This window comes from Lynx canadensis, chromosome C2, assembly GCF_007474595.2.
Source record: "Lynx canadensis isolate LIC74 chromosome C2, mLynCan4.pri.v2, whole genome shotgun sequence".
In the NCBI taxonomy this organism is placed as follows: domain Eukaryota; kingdom Metazoa; phylum Chordata; class Mammalia; order Carnivora; family Felidae; genus Lynx; species Lynx canadensis.
Genome location: NC_044311.2, coordinates 107,960,284 through 107,982,986, shown reverse-complemented (window position 1 = coordinate 107,982,986; position 22,703 = coordinate 107,960,284). Strand labels below are relative to the sequence as shown.

At 35.9% G+C, this 22,703-nt stretch overlaps 1 pseudogene; it reads right to left on the bottom strand.

Annotated features, from left to right (window-relative positions):
• Positions 1-20,653: 20,653 nt before the first annotated feature.
• Positions 20,654-21,874, bottom strand: LOC115522899 (annotated as a pseudogene).
• Between the last annotated feature and the right edge of the window lie 829 nt (positions 21,875-22,703).

Here is a 22,703-nt window from a genome sequence, read left to right as displayed (position 1 = left end):
ATTATACCACATTGTTAACTCAAATTGGGCTTTGATGTTATGTGATTTCTCAGACTGGTATGAGCTTCCAGATCTTAAGAAAAATCACTTCCATCTAAATCAAATGGATCTCCCAAAGTGATTTTTTCCTGAACAAAACAAAACAAATACCTTTAACTTCCCTGGACCCCGAAGAGTTAAATCACAGACTAGAATTTTTTCACTTAGGAAGTATAAGCCAAATGTATGTATTAATTAGTATCTGAGTTAATGGAATTAAAAATTGAGAAGAAAAATAAAGTGGGAAAAATAATTAGTAACAAAACCAGATATGCTGAATTGCTGAATGATCCCTCAGGGAAAACATACACACACTCACATGCACAATAAATAATAAAACAAACAAAAAGCAGTTTCAGTTAGAGTGCTATACCAGTAGTGATGCCACCTGATCTGTTGAAAGCTCCACTCTGCCCTTTACTCAGCACGAACACATAATTACAACAGCTAAAATTACAGAAAAAAAGGAGTGAAATGGTTCAGCTCCTGGGAAGCAAAAACAAACAGCAGCTCTGACCTTTAAATCTATAGTGACTGAATGAGCACTGGTTCATCCTAGTATAATAGGTTTAAACAGATTAGCAATCAGTTTTTAAAAATATATTGTAGGTATATGAATTGAATGATCATTTTTCAATTAATAAATAAAAAGTCAAATTGACTTTTATCCACCTGCTTGACAAGCACCTTGTCAAGGGTTTCGTGTGGTTGGAAAACGTATGTAGAAGGCAGTAAGCTTTTTACAGGGAAAAAATGTTTATTCATATTTCACCATCACCATTTCCAAGCAGCTTTTAACAACCGTTAAAAAGGGAAATAGCAGAATTAAATGAATACAGTACATGCATCATGGGAAGTCCATCATAGGAACTGAGAAAGGACTTTCAGGTTCATGCTTCCTTTTCAGTATTAATATTTACATGAAACAACCACCAGTAGCCACTTGACATCAAAGGACTGAAAATGGAGAAAGAACCAGGTCATCAGGTCTAGAATAATTAGCACTGATATATTACACGAACAAGTATTATCAGAATGGAAGAGAATGAAACCCTCTCCTGCTGTATAATACACATTAAGTATGTAGTCCATGACTACAACAAAAATAAGATCATTTCTAAATAGTCAGGATCCTTGGCCAAACTCAAGGGCCAAAAGCATGTAGTGATGGATACCGGACTCTCCCTGATCGATAAGGTGTTGAAACCTAGAAACAAAATTAAATGGTACACAGTCTTTGGGATTTTTCTTGCAAGTGTTTCTTTTAACCTGAAAGGCACACAGCCTTTGAGCCATAATACATAATAATACATATGTTACATATTAAATCTATAAAGACTGAAGCTCTCTTGATATATCAGAATTCTTTTTTCTCGTTCATCCTAAACTTGGTAAATAAAAGATCTGTTATAGTGGTTTTTGGTTAATTGACAGTTAGTTATCTTGACAGTTGCCAAGATAAACTTTCATTTTTTTTTTCTTCATTGTAGCCAGCAAAGGATCAAATATTTGGAATATCTGATGGCCATTCTAGAGAATTCAAAGATAGTTTTAGATATAAGGGATGTTTCACTGGTTTTATGATTCTGAATTGAGGACTGAGTTTGAGAAAGGAAACACCAAGAATTGAGAGAGGAGAAAATACTTGAAAATAAGTCATAATTTTTAAATGTTAGAAAATAGTTATAGGCAATATTTAGAAAAAAACAAATGACAAGTAACATAGATTGTTATGAATTTAACTTTTTTTTTCAAAAATAGATACACATTAAATGATATAAGAGACTGTCAAATAGAGATAGTTAACAAAATATTTTGATAAGAAGTCCTTTCTGGACTAAATAAATAGCTTCACAGAAGGAAAATCTTTTTTTTTTTCTTCCTTTTTTCTCCCCATCACCCATGTAAAAATTTGGAGAAAATATATTAATAAATTTTCTTTTATGAATAATCCCCTTAATATTCAACTAATTTTGTTAAACATTTTAAGAGATTTTATTGTTTTTTATTTGATTTTTACTATTTATAAGCTTTTTAATCCTAATATGCTTTTTAATCCTAATATATAGTCAGACATATACATATATTTAATAAGTAGGTAATAAATTTAGAACTTGTACATTTAGCTTTAATTAACTTTATTCATATAGTAAATGACAATGTCTACATTATATTTTATTTGCAATCCTAATTAAATGTAACATTTTCTAAATAAACTGCTGTACCATATTGATTAACTTTTATGGTTATTCATATCTTTCTGTAATTATTATACCTAGAACATTCTCAATCATATTATCACTTTAATAAAGTAACCAACTTTGTGTCCTCCTGATACAAAGAAATTGGAAGCCAGGAAATCAAGAACTATGTGGCAGTTTTCATTCAGAAGCACACATTTCATATCACTTTCACAAATTTAAATATGGCAAAAACTCCTCCATAAGCAATATTACCCAAAGTCATTTGCATACCTGCTGATCTCTAGCCATTTAAAAATTTTTTTAATGTTTATTTATTTTTGAGACAGAGAGAGACAGAGCATGAACGGGGGAGGGGCAGAGAGAGAGGGAGACACAGAATCGGAAGCAGGCTCCAGGCTCTGAGCCATCAGCCCAGAGCCCGACGCGGGGCTCGAACTCACAGACTGCAAGATCGTGACCTGAGCTGAAGTCAGACGCTTAACCAACTGAGCCACCCAGGCGCCCATCTCTCTAGCCATTTTAAAATGTATAAGAATTTTAGTGACCAAAGTTTTAAGCCAAAAATATTACTCAAATATTCTTTATTAGTTTACTAAGTTTAAAATTTGTCATGATCTCAAAGTTAACTAAAAATCTATAAATTACAAATTCATTCATTTAAACAGTTTTATATGTTTATAATCTTAATATGTGAAAACAATGATAACTTAAATGGCTTATAGAACTAATACAAGAATTTAGAGAGTTTAAATTTAGGAGGAGTTTAATCCTAGTTTCCCATAACCTAGAACACTGTGTTAGCTTTAGTTTTCTGCAATTAAAAGACAAAAAATGGTCTTTAAACCATAATAATTCACTCATTTCAATTTTTTTAATGTTAATTTATTTTTGAGAGAGAGGTAGAGACAGAGCTCAAGTGGGGAAGAGGCAGAGAGAGAGGGAGACACAGAATATGCAGCAGGCTTCAGGCTCTATCTGAGCTATCAGCACAGAGCCTGACATGGGGCTTGAATCCATGAACTGTGAGATCATGACCTGAGCTCAAGTCAGATGCTTAAGCGACTGAGCCACCCAGGTGCCCCTCATTAACTCATTTTAAATTTTCATAGATTCACCTACTTATCATGGCTTGTTATGCAAAATGTCTAAATTTATAAACTCCTATGTTCAATATTTTAAACTTATCAAATAATGTTTAAAATATCTCCTTATCTTGGAACTGGAGCTGTTCTTATTGTAACTAGTGAACAAAGATATTATTTAATGATATTTCTTAGCTGATATTTTAGCATGAACAATTTCTTACAGAAACAATATTTTTGAAGCTCCAGAAACAAAAAATAATTGCTCTTATTCTTTTACAAATTCTTAATATTCTATCTCTACAGTTTCTAATATGCAAGAATACTGGCAGTACATTATCTGATTTATTTTTGAAGTTTTCCAAGAAATGGGAAAAGGAAATAGAAGAATAGGGAGAGATAGAGATAGATGGATATAGATAAATATGGAGGGGGAGAGAGAAACAATTATAGTTAGGGTAAATAACTCCCTGTGGCCTTGACAATTTCACTGAATCACAAGACTAAAAAGATACTATTTATTAATCTAGGAAGTACAGTAAATTAGGGTGGAAGGGAAGGGTTCTTAAACAGTCTTTTAGGCAAAAATATTCTCATGTATATGAAAATGTATATGCACACGAGTTTGTTTTTGTTTTTGTTTTTGTTTTTTTGTCTAAAGCATGAATCTTGTTTATGTCAAGTTGGCCACAGAAGCTCTTGATTTTCTTTGGTGAAATTGTACTCAGGTCAAATATTTGATACTATTAGCTCCATGACAAATAACATGCATAAAAACAGGTCTTAGACAAGAGACATATTAGACAATTGTGTTCTCCCCATAGTTTTAAAAGAGGTTGGAAGTAAAGAATCAGATTTCTCAAACACTATATCTTATCTTACACTGAATTAAATAATTCTACAAGATGGAAGAAAGGAAGAGGGAATCATAAATAATATCACCAGGCACACATGACATTAATTAACTGATTGATCAAGGATTAATCGATTAATATATATATATTTAATTTTCTTTAATGTTTATTTATTTTTCAGAGAGAGAGAGAGAATGAATGAACGGATGAGGGGCAGAGAGAGGGACACACAGAATCCGAAGCAGGTTTCAGGCTCTGAGCTGTCAGCACAGAGCCTGACACGGGGCTCGAACCCACGAATCGTGAGATCATGACCTGAGCCAAAGTCAGATGCCCAACCGATTGAGCCACCCAGGCGCCCCTCAATTAATATTTTTTAATGCTCAAACAAAACAAATCAATGCATAGATACAGGACAGAATTTACTTCAGACTCTGGATGAAAAAATCTTGAGAAAACGAGGTGACAAAGGATCCCTGGCATTCACTAACTTGTCAAGTACCCTGGTTCAAGCAGTGAGAGTGTAGCTGTACTATGGGTGGGGGTAAAGGATATAATTCTCCATATTTTTTGGAGATCCTCAAATAAGAACATCATACAGGGAGAAAATAAGATGTTTTACGTCTACCATAGCAGGAAGGATACTAGCAAAAATCAGATTGTTCCAGATTTCTGGCACCTAACAAATTTTATACATTAAAGCAATTAGGTAGATGAAAAGGAGAAAGAAACAGGGAATGTTCCCCATCAGGAAATGGGGTGAGAAAGGTGTTCAATGGATATGAGTTAACTGTCATGGTCTATGGCCAGGGAAATGTATTTATAAAATCTGTTAAGCATTCTCAGTTCTAGAAGAAGATAGCCTAGGAGTAAATCTGGAAAGTACCTTCTGTGATCTTAGGTTTTTCAAGAAAAGTGGGTGTAGAAAGGTCTTAACATTCCACACTCTTATATTATAGAGAAAACAGGGAGGTTAAATGTTTTCCAAGGTCATACCACTTGCAAATATAAAACTACAACTAAAATTCAGCAATATGAGTTAAAGACACTTAACAGAGCTGTTTCCCACAAGCTCAAAAGCAACGGAGAGCAAGGGAAGGAGTGCATTATAGAGTATAAGACTGTGAAAGGTTAGATTATCCAAGCAAAAGAAAACACATCAGTATAGGTTGGACTACAATACTATTCTAGTGAAATTAAAGTAGTGATGTGGACTAAAGCAAAATTATGACCAAACTTTCTCTTAGAGTGTATATGCCCACTCATATTTAAAGGTTTGTATAAATTGTTTACAGAAGTCCCTGGAATCCCACCTACTATTCTTATGCTAATTCTAAAAACAGACATGTAGTTCTGAAAACAGATGTGTGCAACCCTAGGATAGTTTCCTTAAAAAAATCTAAGATAAGCTTGGATCCAATGTCCCAAAAGATCTGAAAACCAGCCATTAAAAGGAGAAATTTAGAAAGGAGTATTATCAACAAAGTAGGAAAGAGTCAAATCTTTCTAATCTGATGGGAACTTTGAGTACCTGGGTGTTAGGGGCTGACTTATTCCCTCCCAAACCTCAAATGTTGAGTTCAAACCCTAACTCCCAGGACACTCAGAGTATGATCAGTCTTGGAGATAGGGCCTTTACAGAAGTGATAAAATTAAAATAAGGCCACTGGGGTGGGCCCCAAGACAATAAGATTGATATCCTGATCAATGTGTTTACATGAGAGAAACACCAGGGATGCTCGTGTGCAGAGGAAAGACCACATGAGGACATAGTGAGAAGGTAGGCATCTTGCAAGCCAAGATGGGAGACACCTAACCTGCTGACACCTTGATCTTGGACTTCCAGCTTCCAGAACTCTAAGAAAATAAACTTCTAACGTTTGAGCCACCCAGCTGTTGTATTTTGTTATGGCATACCAAACACATTAATATACTGGGTAACTCAGATACTGCATCATCATGAAGACTCTTAGTTCATTTTAGTTCTTCATTTTTTGTTTTTTTTCTCCTTGTCATCTTCCTCACTCCTTGGATCTGTGGTTTCTTTGGTATAGATAAGTATCACTAAAAGAGTGTGTAAAGTTTAGTTGCCTAGACCAAACCCAAGAAACCTCTCAAATTTGAGGTAAGTCCCAGAAATCTGAAATTTATAAGCACCCAGTGTGAGTTTGACATTGGAGTATTGATAACACACTTCTTGAGGTATATACTCCATGGAGTTACATGGGGAATATTTGCATCTATGGAAACTATGTATGCAGATATTATCTGATCAGTTTAAGGCAGGTAGAGGTAGAACTAGGATTACCTTCGTACTTTTCCTTTAAAATTACAGATGCCCAGAGTATTCCAGATACATTTCTTTATGACTAGATGATGTCCAGTTTGATTCATTTAATAAACTGATACACTGCAATGGTTTATTACATAAGGATAGTTTAAAATCAAATGTCCTTCATACTGGAATTTCTGTCCAATTTACTTACAGGTTGTTTATCATTATGGTACCAATATGGCCGGCTTCATAGTTACATGTCCTGCAGAGTCACTGAGCACCTAGAAGAGTTGTATCCTTCTAAAGTTTAAGACTTTGCCATTGCCATATTGAAATCTGTAATACTTTTTTTTTCTTTTTTTAACAAAGAGCTTGTCTTTTCATTTTGCATTGGGACTTGCAAATTATGTAGCTGGCTTGGGTATCAAAGCAAGTTTCTGACTTATTGGAAAGACTTCTATACTTCCCTTGGGTTTCATTTATGTTTTCTGCCTCAGAAATAGAGTTGAATAAACACCCCTATGATAGGAGTCACTTCTACATTTCACTGTCACTAATGACATAGAAAATGTAGCTGAAGAGTTACACTCATCTTTTTTGTGGTTTTCACATAATACTAATATTCTCTACCCCTCACAAAGGTATGTAAGAATCCCTGTGGGAGATATAGTTTTAAAAATCATTAGGTGAATCTGGTATGCTCCTCTTTCTTATTCTCTATTTGCCAGCTACTTTAGAAGTCTTTAATCATAGGTTTATGGCACAGCTCATTTCTCATACTTTAAATATACTAAGGAAAACCATACAAGAGGTGTCACTCCTACATTTCAAGCTACAAAACTTCTTTTATGCTTTGTTTTCCATTTTGTATTAAGTATAATTATAGAAAATAAGATTATTTTTCTTTTCAAAATGATATATTTAGGGAAGAATTAGAGTAGCTCTTAAAACAGTCTTCGATCTTTTTTTATTCCTTCTCATTTTGCACATTTTATACTAAAAGAAACAGAATTATATATTATAATTTAGAGAAAAGTATTTCCTGCAAATCCATATTCTACAGATTTAATTCCAGAAAGCTGATTAAAGCTTAAATATAGATTAAAATTATATGTAGTAATGAGAATTACAATAGCTAATATCTAATATCTGTATTTATATTTATATTCATTTAGTGCCAGGGCATTTTTCTAAGTACTTTATGTGTATCAGTTCCTTCAATCTTCACAAAAACTGTATGAGTTAGGTGTTACAGACATTTTAGAACATGAAGCCAGGTCACAAAGAAGTGTAGTCACTTTTCCTGGCATCTAAGGTTATTCATTATACAGAGGACGTACCTATACTACAATATTAGGTAGGATACAAATAGAATTTTTCAAGCACCCTTCTTTTTGTTGTAATCAATAAAACCACTGACCTGTTTACACACTTTGGGGCTTACTTATAAAACCCCAAAGGAGTAACACTTGGAAGATCTAGCAGCAAGATCTAAGCAGCATATCCAGAAATTCTACGCTAATATATTTTTTAACAATTTGCTGGATAAATGTGTACCATGGGCCATTATTCCTCAACATACATTGTTAGCACTCAGTGGATGTTTGGGGAAAAAAAGGCCATTTGGAAAATGTGTGAAATACCTGTATTGTGGTCCTTTAGATATGCTAATCCCCCTTATAAGAGACAATCCTCAAACATCAGATTGAATGTAGATTACATCAGATCCATGAGCTTAACACTTACATTGTCATTATTGAACAGTAAATGGTTACAAGTATGAAAAACAAAGAGTATGTGTGTGTGTGTGTGTGTGTGTGTCTTTGTCCTAGAAGGATAAATTTTTTTTTTTTTTCTTCAACGTTTTATTTATTTTTGGGACAGAGAGAGACAGAGCATGAATGGGGGAGGGGCAGAGAGAGAGGGAGACACAGAATCGGAAACAGGCTCCAGGCTCCGAGCCATCAGCCCAGAGCCTGACGCGGGGCTCGAACTCACGGACCGCGAGATCGTGACCCGGGCTGAAGTCGGACGCTTAACCGACTGCGCCACCCAGGCGCCCCCCTAGAAGGATAAATTTATTCACTCTATCATCAGATAAAGTGGGAGAAGATGGGAGCTGAGAGACTCCATAGCAGAATATCCAGGAGGCCTGGCCCTTACACAGTGGCCTGTGAGCTAAGTGCCATGGCTCCTAGAAGCAGAGGAGTAGAACTAGAGAAAAGAGGAAAATAAAGTCCATGATCAGAGTCATGCAGACGGTCCAGGATTTTTTTGCAGTTTGATAGAAAAGACATAACAAAGGGAAAATAAAGATGTAAATGACACTAGGAGACCAGGAAAGGGTGAAAAAACATGAAGGCACATGTCAGAGTGGGGATAGGGTCATAGAAGAATAATTGGGACATGTTCATGAGAAGACATTCTCATTGATTATCATGTGGTAAACCAGACATACCTAAAGTCAGTAACAAAGCAGAGGAGTGAGCAGATTAGGGTAACAGGTAGATTGACAGAAGCCTTTTATCTCAGTTATAAAACCTTGGGTACAATGGAAGTAATGTGAGGTATTACCTCCTCACTGCTATTTATTGTGTGCATGGACGCATCACAACTTGCCACTAAAAATAGCGCTTGGGTGGCTCAGTCAGTTAAGTGTCTAAACCTTGATTTTGGCTCAGGTCATGATCCCACAGTGGTGAGACTGAACCCCACATCAGGCTCAGTGTAGAGTGCAGAGCCTGCTTGGGATTCTCTCTCCCTCTATTTCTGCCCCTGCCCCACTCGTGTTCTCTCTCTCTCTCCCCCTCTCAAAATAAATAAATAAACTTAAAAAAATATATGCTCTCATTATCTGAAATTCGAAAGTCCTAAGTCAAAGATAGAAAATCATTTATTCACTTAGTCAACAAATATGTGCTGAGTACCTACTCTGTACCAGTACCATTCTAGGGCTCTGGTGATATAGTAATAAATCAAGAAGACAAAAATCAATGCTCTCAGAGAATTTACATCAGTTCCGACTGGTGGGAGTGGGTATCTGGAATGCTGTGTTAGGAAAGATCCTAAAGTTACCTTAGCTTTCCTGAAGGGACAAGCAAATGTTTACATACAGAGATTTTTGGAGTTGCTGGTTCACAACACAGAAGAAGCATTTGGTAGATCTGGAATAACATTCACTGCATTTGTTAGCTCACTGACCAGCAAATGCAGAAAGCTAATTCTATACTCTAATCAAACTCCTTCTAATCCACCCATCCCACTCCACCTTATCCCATAGTGTGTACAGAAGAGGTCTCCTTCCTTCTCCAAATATTTTAACCCAGACACAACAATAGTAACCAGCACTAAATGAATACTTACATACTAGGTTCCTGTCCAAAGGCTTTATCTGAATTAATCCATTTAATTTTAGAATAATTCAATGGGGTAGATACATGTCCTATGATTACCCCGATTTTATAAATGAAGAAACTGAGGTACAGAGAGTTTAAGTAATTTGCCCAGGTTTGCAATTAGCAAGCACAAGAGTCATGATTTGAACCTGGCAATCCTTTCTTCTGCTTTCAGAGTCTATTGTCTAAACATTAGGCATACGTGCTGTCATTTTAATTTTAACTATACTTGCTTACTTCTCTTTAATTTGCAATGTCTTTATACTTTTTGATGCTGTTCAAAATGAATGGAGGGAATAAAAAGAAAAATATAGCAATGAAATAGTTTAATTTGTTAAACAAATATTTATTGTGTGCCTACTGTATTGCACTAAGGATATTTGGTGTTTGGGATACACTGGGTAAAAAAACAAAACACAAACAAAAAAACCTAGGTTCCTATCATTCCAGTGATCAAAACAAATAAAGAGATAAATGATCATTTCAGGTAGCAAAAAGTGCAGTGAATAAAAATAAGCCGCTATAAGTGTATTGAGTATAACAGGTGGTGGGAGAAGGCCTTTCTGAGAGATGTCAGATGAAACAAGGAAGCAAGTCATGAAAATGTCTGCAGAATTTCTTGATGGGAGGAAGAGCAGGTACAAAGGCTATAAGGAATAATAAGGAATAGTAAAGAAGATACTTTACAGAGGGAAGTCACAGCAGATTGATAGAACCTTATGTCAAAGAGTAGCCGGGAGCTACATAAACACCAGGGCTTGTAGGGCATGATGACACTGAATCTTACTCACATGTCAAACAAAAGTTTACAACAGGGGACAAAAAGACCTCTGCTATGAAAAGGTGGAACTTCAAAAACAAAACAAGACAAGACAAAAAGCTACAGTCATGTGGTTGAAGATTAGAAGTCTTTATTTACAGACTCTGCAGCTGGGAGCTAACTTGCCAGGTCCCCAGTGATTTTGTAATCCAGTCTCATCATCAGGGAATGTGCAGTCTTCCTGACTGAGAGCTTCAGCAAAAGATTCTACCCCAGGTTCCTCAGAGCCCTCGGGCCAATTGTGAGAGAAAGAAAAGGAGACATGTTACATCTGTACAGCACTGTCCTACAGAAGTGTATATAATAGCAATCTTTGTTAAAACAGTCATCGTTTTCACACAGTCTTCATATGCCTCCTTTTCATAAAGAACTCTTGTCCTGGTTACATGAACACACTGGTAAGATTTTGGACGGAATTATGAATTGTGATGACTGCATCTATCTGCCCTCAAAAGGCCACAACAAAAGTCTCTATTTCACTGTGATCTGTGAATGCCAAAGACAACTTGAAAGCAGAATATTTACTTTTAAAATGGTTAGAGTTACAATAAAATTTTTGAAAACTGTCAGCACTTCCTTTGTATATATTGGCATTCTGGGGAAGTATTCATAAGATACCATAAGAAATATGCTACCTCAGCCCTGTTCTGGCAAGTGTTTTTTTTTTTTTTTTAATGACATATCAAAAATTTTAAATATATATTCCTAACTTCTAATCATTAGAAAGCATCTTTAAAATCACATACCTCCATGCTCTATTGAACTTGGAATTATAAATAACGATTAACTCATTGAATTTTACCTAGAAACAATTGAGAAAATACTATTTATTGTCAAAGAGACCTTAGCCAGCTCACAGACTTCAATGACGTACTGCTTCATCAGAGTATTTCCTTGTGATTGGTAGTGGAGTGGTTTACTAGCTACACGGAAGTTATTATAGTGCCACTGTTCATAATGCTTAGGCTGAGGCCACATCAGCAGTTTTACTATAAAGATTTTTTTTCAGAGTTTTATAGTGCTATAGTCAAACAAAAGGATATTGTGTAAGTAAACTGCTTCCAAAATGTTAGAAAAGAAATCATGACTCCAGATCCTTATTTCCTCTCTCCAGACATCTAACGCAAGAGAGCAAAGGTAGCAGTAAATTACAAACCAATCTTTGGGTACCAATAAAGGAAGCATAAAATCTGACTGCATGTATAGTTCCACAAATACAAATCTGCCTTCAAATTTAAAGTTATGAATTATTTGTAGCAACAGCAAAAGATTTCTCTTTGTTGGTTGGATGGATTCAGTCACCAAAGCAAAGCTAATGAAGAATGTCTAAGGTTTGTCATTGCCGAGTCTTATGCGAGATGCACGGTTTTGATGTTATCTTTCACTTTTTTTCCATGGTCAAATGTAGCCATAAGAGAGACTTTTGCTATAGGAAATGCCATGCAGGGAAGGAAAAGAAAACAGTAAACATAATCTTCATATTGAGCATGGTGATATGTTCTTTTATCATAACCATTAACTAATAATTTTTTTCCTCAAATAAAGCAGAAAACCCTCATGCATGTATAAGAGTTAAAGTATGTCATGAAGTGAAACAGAAACAAACACCTTTCTAACCCCAGGTGATGATTTATACCCAAAGGTATAAAACTAATTTTACCAAGTGAAACTACAGATATTTTTTTTTATAGGATTGAGGCATTCTCCAGCTACGAATCTACAATCTGGCCTGCAATGAAATATTTAAAGTCAAGAGAAGATCAATGTAAAGAAGTGTGAAACATCAAATGGACTAAAACCTTTTATTTATTCTGTCTCTAAAAATGGAAACACTACATGCCTCAGTCATATCAGATAGATTAAGCTGAATAAGCTCCCACTAAAGACCTTGTACAAACTACTGCATAAAGAACAATAATGCCAATGTAAGTCACTGGTGCTTAGAATCTTAAGCCATATACGGTTGATTCTCATTGTTCAAGTAGTTATGATATATAAAGTTGCCTGTAACGATGAATTAGTGAATACTGAATCACGGCCCCTAGGAAAACATAGGGTGAGGTACTTGTGAGACTCTGGTCAGATGTTTTTATCAACTGATCAATACAAAATCTTATTGTATGTATGTTCCTGTTTAAAAGACACCTTATTTTAATATATTATTGATCCATTAACATTGAACTCACAGCCAATAGAACTACAGCTCATGCATAAAGGAAGCTTACATACATAATTTCTCTATAAGGCACATCTTAGCCTTTTTGAACTTCAGAAAATCAGACAATACTTCAGCACTACACTTGGAAGACATTATAAAAGGTAAAATTACCAACAAAATGCACAAAAACACAGAAAATGTAACTAAAACTAGACTGCAAAAAGGACATTACTTGTAGTGTGAGAGCTGACACAAGAAAGTACAGCTTTGCCTTGTTTGACCTCATACTTGTGTGGGCAACTCAACTTTTTTGTCATTCTACATATGTGCATGCTTCAAATGACCTTGAAAACACCATGAGTATTGATTTTGAGAGTACAAATAAAATTTAGTGAGTAGACTAATTCAAAATATGGGATCCAGGAACTATGAGGATCAACTATATCCCAAATGATTACTTTATTAGGAAAACAATTCAAAGATTAAACGAACAAAAAAGAAATTTGCAAAATTTATTCAAAAGGCCTAGGATCACTAGTATTATCATTTCAAAAAATCAACACTAATTTCAATTTGAATTGCTATTTTACATTAAACTACATTATTTAGAGTTACACAAAGTTTACTTCATGGACTTCCTTTTAAAGTGTCCATTTTAAATATGCATATTTTGTAAATTATCCCCTCAGGCTATTTGTTAAATAACTAAAAATATTCTTAATAGTCAAGATGATTAAAAACAAATTAATAATTGTACCGGGGGCACCTGGGTGGCTCAGTCGGTTAAGTGTCTGACTTTGGCTCAGGTCATGATCTCACAGTTCATGAGTTCAAGCCCTGCGTTGGGCTCTGTGCTGACAGGTGGGAGCTTGAAGCCTGCTTCAGATTCTGTGTCTCCCTCTCTCTCTCTCTGCCCCTCCTCTGCTCACACTCTGTGTCTCTCAAAAATAAACATTTTTTTAATAAAAAATAATAATTGTACCATATCTACATCCCCTTAGAATTAACTATTAAAACTAAGAACTTAATATGTATACACATGCAAATATCTTTTTTAAAAATAACAACTTGTTTTCTCCCCCCAAAAATCTTTCTCAACATACCTTCTGAGTCATATCTCCTAATTACAGGCATGGTGGGGGTATATAGAATAACTGGAACTACAATTTGTGCTATCAGTTAGAAATGTAAAAGTTGGATTTTGGTGAAATCATATCCATTAGTAGTTGGGATAGATGAGTGGGAGAACTCTAGATAGCTTTCCCCTAGATTTGCTTATTTTTGTCAAAGCTACCCTAAATGAAATGATGTGCTATATGAATAGTAACTTTTTCTCAATATTTTGTAATGTGATTAAAAAAAGCATCTTTAGAAAATGTTGCTATTTTTAAAGAGATCTGTATATGCGTTCTAAGTAAAAATAATGTGCTTTCCCATGTGAATATAGTTCCGAGATAAATCCCTACCTCCTTGCTCACATTAGATTTCTACCCCTAAAAATAACATAAAAATTCTGAATAGTTCATGAATTGTCAGAAATTGTAAGAGAAACTGTGTTCATTTTCAAAGTAAGTGAGCACCCAAAGGTTTCCTTTAGCCAGAAGCATGTGATAAATTAGAAACCATGATGTGATTTTTAAACAAGCTTTTCAAAAATATATTACAACGTGTATCATAGCCTGAAGAAATGTTATTTGATGGAACATCCTAAGTACATATTTAAGTCATGAAAGAGAAACAGCTTTTGTCAAGTAAATAAAGCAGGCTCTATCACCTCATGCATCCAATTACCACAAAAGAACAAAAAGGAAATGAGCAAATTAAATAGAAATAATTGTACTCTCAGTTGGGAATTCAAGGTCTTAGATAGCACTCCCCCGGACTTTAAAGGGGAGCAGCCAGCTGATGAGTGGCTCACATAGAGAGTCAGGGCATCTTTAATATGGATGAGGCCCTCTAGAGTTTGTTGAACAAAAATCATTACATGAATCCAATCAGGTATTTAGTTTCTATACATAAGTTGTGCATTTGCTTAGGGCAGGAAGAAGTCATTATAAAAATAAGCGCTATGCAAGAACAAATCCGAGGGGTTACAAATAATAAGATTAAATCTCAACTGAAATGCATTTATGATATGTAATGTTAGTCTGACATTAAATTCAATTTGCATTAAGTAATAAATAACATTTCTTAAACACCAACATTCCTTTATCATTTATATCAATGTCAATAATAAATATCTAGTGCTATATGAGGAAACCATCTCAAGAATATTCATTTCCTTGATGGAAAACCTTGCTGTTTATTAGAAATGACAAGATAGCTGTCAGGGTGAGCTAGCAAATGGGAGGCTTAGGATATATAAATGATATAGTTTGGAATTTTGTAGAAGAGGGGCCTTTATGCTCCCCAAATATTTTTTTAACTACTATAATTGAGCTTCAAATTTCACCTTTGGGAATTTACCAGCATCTCAAGAATTATTCATTAAACTATGAGGAATCTTAGCATAATATTTGAAAACACAGGGAGGATAACCAGCTAAGACTATCACTTTATGAGAGTGATACAGAACATAGGTGCCCGGAGGGAAAGGACTTTCCCTGAAGGGGAGTGCATGGACTTTTAAACTCTTAAACTCCTTAAGGGGATGCATGGACTTTTAAATTTTGTCTAGAGTTGCCTCAGAAGGCTGTGAGGCTTCTTCTCAAATATATATATATATATATATATATATATATATATATATATATACACACACACACACACACACACACACACGGATATATATACATATATATACACACACACCCATATGTGTGTGCGTGTGTGTGTGTATAATAGTGGGAAGCTGACCTGATCATATGATCAATGTTGCATAAGAGTATTCTAAGAAGAAAGGAGAAAAAGCCCATACAAATTTTCAAATTAAATTTTAGGAACAAAACATAATTTCACAAACATTGTTAAATTAAACTATATCCACATCTTATCTTCTCATTTACATTTTAATGTCTCAGGGAATTTTCCTTTTCTACTAATAACGTAGGCTGAAACCATAAGAAATTAGGCAGTAGGGCAGAAATGATCTCCATACTTTTATATTCCTCTTGGATTTAAAAGAACTAGAGCTTCTTCTAAACATATCATTCAAGTAAAAGGAATTTTATACTTAAAACAGTCAAATATATCACTGCAAAAATTGTTTTACTCTTACCTCCTCAATGCAGTTCTAGCCTCATCTGTAATGAGAGTATCTAGCCTACATCTGTATACATGTAGGTAGAGAACATATTGCTATACAGCATACATTACCTCATTTGACTGACATAATCGTTACTGAGATTGGCTGGGCACACGTTAGCACCCAGGAGAAAACAAGTCTTTAAAAGGGCAAATGTTTTGCTTAAGGTCACTTAATTCCTAAGTAAAAAAAAAAAATATATATATATATATATATATATATGTGTATATATATGTGTGTGTATATATATATATATATATATTTTTTTTTTATTTAGGAATTAAGTAACAGAACCCAAGGTTTCCATCTTTCAGGCCGGTTCCTTTCCTTCTAGTCTGAGCCACCACGCTATATTACCTCATTCAGATATTTTTTTATTTTGATTTTTATTTTCTTATTTTTTCACTCAGATATTTTTAAACCAATCTAGACTTCTTTTACCACCATTCAGTAGGAGATTTTCCATTTTTTCTTCTAGTCACCTTTACTGGCTGTTTCTGCAGCCTCAAGTTATAGGTGTGTGAACACCGTTTTCCTATCAAGGTGGTGAACCAATTATTCAATAATTATTCAATGAAGCAAACAATAATTGTAAGAAAAAAATGAAAATCGCACTCACCTTCACTGAATTCATACAGTGCTTAATCTGTACCCACCTGAGTCACAGGAAAGGTTAGAAAAAATTAAGAAAACTTTGTGCAAACAAAAGATTGCAAGAACAGGAAAGGAAAATTATGGTTTAAGGCTCACTCTGGGAATGGACTAGTTTATCTCTATAAACTTTCAAGCTTTTAAAAGTCCTTATTCTATTTAACTAGTTATTTAAATTCCATTTAACCAACTAAATGACAGGAAGTTGCCTAGGGGCACTGAAGATGAGATGAAGACACTCATCAAGGGCAGCCTAGCTAAAAATATTTATAATGCACTTGGATTTAGACTTGGTCCCTGCCTGTCCCTGGTTATTTGCACTGGATTGCACAAAACCTCTCCACCTCTGTGCTGCACTTGTCCAAATAATTACTCTTTCAAGTGCTTGAGAAGATCATGATTATCTTTTCCCACAGCACTTGAGCAATTGTCTATATGTTTAGTTAACTGCTCCCTCCTTTTCTCAGTAATAAAGTTTGTTAGTCAGGTCCTACATCAGAAATGAGAGAGGAAGGAGGAGGTGTAGGACACAGAGATTTGGAGAGCAATGAGCTTCATGTACATGCTGATTCTCTGCTCAAGAAAGAGATCTGGGGCATTCAAGCAACTGAAACTTTGGATTGATTCGAGCTGCTGGACACATCCAAGTGAAAGAAAACCCCAGTAATTCAAAGAGTGCTGTGATATTTCTTACTGTCAAAAATTAATGTACACACACACACACATTTGAATAGTGTATGACTATAAACTGCTTGCACTATCACAGTATCTCAGTCTTTGAAAAGTACATTAACAAAATATTAACTTTATAGCAGAAGCACTTGCTTCCACTTAACCTGTTTCTGCAATTTCCAGAGTTTCTTCTGATGATGTCACCTTCTGTTCTTTGTTTTACTTTTACTCCACTGCCAACGATGAAAATTCAAAAAGCCTAGCTTTGAGTTATGCAAATGGAAAATGAAACAAAAAATATTAGCCAAAATAAAATAAAATTGGAATCTGTTAATCATATTAAGAAAGAACTCTGCTTTCTTTTCTTTCCTCTTATCCCCCGCCCCGAACATTGCACAACACTGAGTCTTGGACTGGGCACAGATTAAGCACTGAAAGAATACATCACAAAAAGAACAACAGTCAAATAATGCTCAGATATTATAGAGATTCCCTTTCCTTACTCTTATTTTTTATTTTTACTCTGAAAATTGAAGCTGTGCCATTTTCTAAAGTGTTGAATTGATACAGCTGAACATGATGCCACAGTAGAAAACTATGAACTTTCCCCTTGTTGTGATCTATGTCAGACTGACTATACTACTTAGGATAGAATTGTTCCATATAAACCACTGATGGAAAATACATCTCAAACAAAAATATCAATAATTAATCTGGAAATGGCTATCCCTGTTGAAGAATGGAATCATGTACTAATGGTTTCTAGTGAGCTCTTTTAGCATGCATTGAAGAAGAAATAAGGTACAGTGAAAACACAAAGATCTCCAATTGTTGGTGGGGTCCTGACTGACTTTCTACAGTACAGTTCTGAAAGCCCAGAGATGTCCACAGTGTCATCAGACAGCAACAGCCAATCAAGTGAATGTGTATTATCTGAGAAGTGCTTTGCTGTTGAACATAATACCAAGTCCTGTCACTATTTCTAGTTCTAGTCTTTTTTTTAAATATATATACACCAATGAAGATATACCAATTAATATATTCTTGTATATATACCAATGAAGAACATGTGAGTGGACATTTTACAATTCAGGCAGAATAGCTGTTCTATCATCTTAAGTGATACTCAATGTCTTAGGGTTTCTTCTAAATGCCATTGGTATTATGCTTCTCTGGGCCTTAGGAGTCAAAGATGAGACGAAAAGCCACCAAAACATTTATGGTAAACTAGCTTATGTCAGAAGATCCCTTAGAGACAACTGAATCTGTGACATGGGAAAGCTGATAATATGTAATCTCAGTATCTTTGTGATATATATATTTGGCATATATATATTTAACTTGATCTCCTACTGCCCCATACCCAAGCCTTCATTTTCAGAGAGTAAAGGAGTTAATAAAAACATATAGCAATATTTCAATATTCCCTGATACTTAATTCAGTATTTTTATAAAAAATATTTCCACACACATTTTAAAATGGCATCAACTTCAACAAGTCAATACATTTTATTGTGTTCACCTTACAGGGAAGTAAACTAAGATTCAGACAAATTAGAGAATTTAACCAAGATAACCTAGTGGCCTATAATGGCAAACTCACTGCTCACTTCATGTTGCAAATATCTTCAATATTTGTTTGTTTGCCTCCCTAGGGAAACAATAATATATACCATCCAAAATGAGAGACATAAAGATATATGAATTCCTTTCCTTTTTGGCATTCTTAAGAGTAACTTTTTAAAGCAATTTGAACTGTTACAGAGTCACCAAGAAGGCACAGCATTAATGAGGACAGCACTGACATAGAACATTTTGACAAAACATAATGAACTGCTCACTTTTTATAAGGAGAACAGAAGCTGTGATAGTACCTCCAACTCAATGTCAAGCCCAGGCTTGTTGGGATTTTAACTGGATGAGCAAAAGTAATATAATGTGCAGAAATGTTAAACATCCATCAAGTTCCTGTTGGAAGTAAACATTTCAGAACAGCAGAGAAGTGTTTTAAGAAGCAGATAATCCTTGTAGACCATGGTTAGGTTTGCAAAGTATTAAAAAAGAGAATAAAATAGAACTGATTCCCCACTCCACCTCCTCCCTATATGAGCTCCTTATTGACGGCATAGATTTAATTCAAACAAGTCAAATACTCCCTTACAGACTTTGGTGGAGAACTATTTTGTTCAAGCACCTTAAAATGAAAGCACAGGAGAGGTGATCTGATAACATGTTTGAAAGGCTGAGGACCATGCTTACAACAAAACCAGGCTGGGAATTATCTTATTATCCCCAAATGGCTTCAGGGGAAAAAAAATGTCACTATCCCCCAAGAAATATTTTATAATTCAAATACGACTCCAGCAACAAGATAAGATTTTCAAGAATTTGAAAACACTTCTCACTAGCTATTGGGAAAATGAACAGCATTCAAGTGATTTCTGGGTCTTTTTGAATAGCATAATATTCACACCTATGAATGGTGAGGCCTATACTTTGGTTAAATTTAATTACATAAGTTTGCATAGACACAAAAATAGTACTAACAGATTTCCAAGAATACTATATAGCAAATAACAATCCACAGTATAGTGGGGAGAGGTGGTAGGAACTTCTACATCTTTCTCAGCAGTTACCATGATTTTTTCCGTGTAAAAGTATTTATTTGTACAAATGTTTAGAATACAGAAAGAAAGTAAAGAAAGAAAAAAGACACCTCAACTCCAAAGTGACAGTGAATTAGGGCCTGCCCACAGCCAAGGGGAAGGCCACTCCAGAGTGTCCTGGCATGGAGTGCCCCACCCCCACACCCGTGCCAACTACTCCACCTCAGTGTCCCCAGGCAAAAAACTGAGGGATCAGGGTGTGAAGATCTTCCCAGCTGCTAGTGAGCTTGCAAGGGAAGAAAGGGGGATGTCTATGTGGCCTCCCTGTGACCCAGAAGCCAAGATACACAGAGCAGGAGGCAGAGGCTCCCAATTCAGTTAGGGACAGGAGCTGCATGTCTAGGAAGAACAAAAGGGGATTTCGGAGGTAGACTTTTTCATGGAGTTAAAAAACAGGCACATTATCCAACATCTCCCGGTGGCCAGAGGGGGGCAGAGTTGCCACCTGAGCTTACTGCTGCCAAAAGCAGACTAGCACGACTACCCGAGGTTCTCTGCACTTGCGAAAGAAGAGGGAAAGGTGGGCATGAAAAACAAGAGAGGAAGAGAACGACAGCCCTAGAGGTATGGAGGCAGTGGGGGTGGGGAGCATATCAAGAGGAGTTCTGGTTCCAGTAGATGGAAACTCTCTCCTTCCACAGGTCCAGAAACAAGCTGCGGCTCCAACTTCCTTCAGGAGGCTCAGACACGGATGGAGTGAGGTAGTACATATGGTAGCCACCATCACAGTTGTCACAGTGATCTCCAAGGTGCTGCACAGTGTCTCCAAGGTGCTGCAGATGTTGCAGCACTTGTGCTAGATGCACTGCCAGCAGCAGGTCTTCACAGCTGCCATCGTCACCAGGGTGAAGTTCAGGAAAGACAGGTGCTCTGAGTGGCCACAATCAGAACAAGACACCAGCTCCTTGGACTGCCCTGTCTTCTTGTTGATCTTTGAGGCAGAAGTCACCACAGTGTTGAGCAGGCCCAATCCGTCCAGACCCTTCTTGGATTTCTGCTCCTCTGATCTCAGAAAGCTGGGGTGGGTGGCTGTGAGTCTTCCTTATCCTCACCCTGTTCCTTAGCCAAGTGGGAGTGGTGACTGAGGCCTGGTCAGTTCTTGTAACATTGTCCATAAATGTCACAGGCACAGGGCTTGTCCCGATCCCCAGGATGGAAGTGTCCAGATTTGTATAGGCACTGTCCACACCTCTACCCTTGGATTTCCCCCTTACCCAGACACCTGGGAATGTCTTCTTAACAGTCCTCATCATCAGGGTCATCCAGGAAGTCATCTGGTCCTAGAATCCACGTCCCTGCTCAACTGTCAGTCACAGGAAACTTACCCAGGCTGTCATCATCCTCTCCAGATCTAGAGCACCTCACTTCTCCAGGGGGTCAGTGTGCAATAGAGCCTCTAAACTGCTGCCATCTTGAGAGATCAACCCCTTTTTCTTCAGGGTCTGGTCTGTGTCTGGTTTAATAGATGGTTAAAAAAAAAAGTCCGGGTCCTCACAAGGGTGGAACCACTTCTTTTTCTGGTGGCACAGTACATACGGTAGACATATGTAGTACAGGGTAGGAGTACAGGTACCCAGAGGCCAATCCTGGACCCTGGTGTCTCTTTCCCATCCAGAGATAACAGTTGCTCTGGAATACTCTAGGCTGTGAGTCCAAGAAAGGAAGGCACACACTGGGCTCAGCACAGAGGTGGATATTATATCTATGGCATTGCTCATGGCATCTTTGTAATTCTGGTCATCAAGAAGCTTCACCGCATTTGCCATCACTGCTATCTTCCCTGCTCCTTGCTCCTTTCTTTCAGGGCTTACCATGATTTTTAATTACTTATTTATTGTCTAGCTTTTCTAAAAAAAAGACGCTGAACTGTGTCATTGTTGGTTCACTGCCATAATTTCAGTCCTTAACATCAAGTCAGACGCAAGATGGTTATATAATGCCTGACAGATAGGTGACTACTAAGCTAAAGTAAGGAAGAGTAAAGCAAAAACAAACAAAAAACAACAAACATCCACACACAAAACATAAAAAAATAAAACAAACAACAAAATAAATTTTAATAGGAGTAACTGTCAGTTTGCAGATCCAGTGTTTGCCTTCATTACATAATTATTCATGAATTTTATTGCCAGAAATTATAGTAACCCATGACATTCCAGAAAAACTGGCTGCCTATGTGAGAGGAGACAGATATGACACACAGCATGTTTTGCTTGAATTAAAAAAATAATAATAAAATCTTGACATTTCACTTTTCATCTATAAAGCTCTGGATTTCTGGATTCTTTGGGGGAAAAAAAACAAACAGTATATCCAGCAATGCTAGTCCTAAATTATAACATGGCAATGACTGCTTGAACATGAGTTTTGGACTTCTGGTTTTCATATAATGTCTCTATAATACTATTTTACCTCCTTCATCTTATTTATTGCCTGACTCTTGGAAACATTTGACTTTATTACCTCCACCAATAAATAAGATTAATGGCACTTCAGAAGCTTGACTATCAGGCTTAATTGGGCAGAAAAAAAGTTTGGTAATAAAAATATAATTAATGAATTGTAAGTATCCTTGAATTATCTTTGAATAAATATAACAAAAGATATTTCTGTTAAAATAACTAAAGAAAGAAATTTGGTAAA